We start from the raw sequence: 2,184 nt of genomic DNA on the forward strand, positions 1-2,184 counted from the left end.
AAAGATTGAGAGAAAAAAAGAATGAAGGTTTGTAGGTCTTTCTCACAACTAAAACGTGTAAAAAAAAACCCCAAATAGATCAGTTATGCTTCAAGGAAGACTCAGCTCACTGTGTACATCAACAATTGAAGCAGACATCCTGAGAGGTGTCAATCGCGAGGATGTTATCAGTGATTTTGCGAAAATGAAATGTAGAAAAATGCCTTTCCGGTCGTGAATATTGGAACTCTGATACATTTGACTTGTGAAATATTAAAACAGATGTTGTATTGCATTTTTGTAGAACTTTACGTAGCCCAAGCTTGGCTTAGTTTTTACAGTATATTGTGTTACCATAAGAATACATTTTTGTATTGCTGCAACCTGCATTGTCTATCTGGTCAGACAGGTCAACAGCTAAAATGGACTGGGGGTCAGTGTGGAAAGGAGGGGGGGCCAAGATTGGTCAGTGCTGAAGGCACCCGTGAGCCTTCATCCGCCCCTGTCTATCTCCATCCTAGAGGGGGTGGTAAATGCTCAGGGGGTGCAGAAGAGCCCTGGATGGGCAAGATCCGGCCCTATGTTTGACACCCCTGTTTTAGAGTGTCTTGATGTTTTACATTGTCTTTATCCGCTTCTTTATATTGTAACCAGGGCTATTTTGGGGCAGAAATGCACAGGAACGGAGTTCCGGCTGGCTCCCGAGTTGGCCACGCCCAGCAGGAACTCATTAGCATAATAGGCCACACCCAGCAGCAGGAACTCATTAGGATTGGCTACATTTGGGGTGTGTGGCCTAACATGCAAAGGAGTTCCTGCTACAAAAAAGGCCCTGGGTCTTGAAAGCAAACAAGGTAAACAGAATAACAAGCAAAAGGTGGGCGTGGCTGGATATCCACTCTTCTGGTAACATGGGGGTGCGGCCTAATGCGGTAATGAGCTGTGCTGTCATGGGTGGGTCCTATTATGCTAATGAGTTTCTGCTGTTGGTGTGGCCTTTTATGCTAATGAGTTCCTGCTGGGCTTTTTCTACAAAAAGAGCCCTGATTGTAACCCTGTTTTATTCTTCCGCTATTCAGAAACAAATGCAAACATGTAATTTTATATTTCAGCAGGCTTCTTGAAATGTTGATCGCTCCTAGGAATCTTCTGCATATGATTATGGACTGACTGTTTATTGTCATTTCTCCGGGAATTTTATCTGTATTCTTTTCCGGTTTCCTTGCGATTCCTTGTGGAAGGGAAGGGCAGGAAACACTTTTTTTTCCCCAAATGCATATTGCAGGCAGTTCTCTCACACAACAGATATTACAGCTGTGACATTCAAGGCATTCCTCTGCTTTGGAATGGACTCTGATGGGTGGGGCTGTGGCTCAGTGGCAGAGCATCTGCTTGGCATGCGGAAGGTCCCGGGTTCAATCCCCGCTCTCTCCAGTTCAAAGGATCTGGCAGTAGGTGATGCGAAAGGCCTCGGCCTGAGACCTTGGAGAACCGGAGCCAGACAGAGCTGACCTTGAGAGACCGGTGGTCTGATTCAGGAAAAGGGAGTTTCCTGTGTCCGTAATGACAGGAATCCCGGCCAACCAGTCTCTCACCAAGTCCTGGTTTCTGCTGGGCTGAGAGACCCACTGGAGGGATCTTGCTCACGATCTTCCTTCTCTCCTCTTGTGAAACAGGCCTGCAGTCCTTATTCAACAGCCAAGCGTGGTTGTCGAGGATGGTAAGTCTTGGTCTGGGGGGGGGGGGTGGTAGCTTCTGCTCTCTCTGAATTCCCCTGTCACTGGAACCTGGTCTTGAGCACAGGATTTGAGCGCTGAGGCATTCCCGGATTTCACTTTAGTTTTTATCTCAAACCTACATGGTAGTGGACTGAAGGTGTGAAGGATGGGTCCAGTTATCCATGCTCGGTGGGCGGAGCTACAGAGCTCTTTGTTACTTCCTGCCAAATTTCTCAGCTGCAAATGTGCCCCTCCAGCATTCACTGGATCTACTGCAGCCTTTCCTGTCGTATTCTCTTGCCTTCCCGAGTCGTGCTGGTCTTGGACAATAGACCTGCGGTTAGTTACTCAGTGTGCACAGAATCTCCTGTTCATCTGGAACAAGGCGGGTGCTCCAAATGTGACTGCTTCCCTACCCAGCAGATCATGTGGCACAGAATCCCCACCTGCTTGGCATGCCGAAAGGTCCCAGGTTCAATCCCCGCTC

The sequence above is a fragment of the Gekko japonicus genome, unplaced genomic scaffold (genome assembly GCF_001447785.1).
Source record: "Gekko japonicus isolate JY-2015 unplaced genomic scaffold, Gekko_japonicus_V1.1 scaffold3955, whole genome shotgun sequence".
In the NCBI taxonomy this organism is placed as follows: Eukaryota; Metazoa; Chordata; class Lepidosauria; order Squamata; family Gekkonidae; genus Gekko; species Gekko japonicus.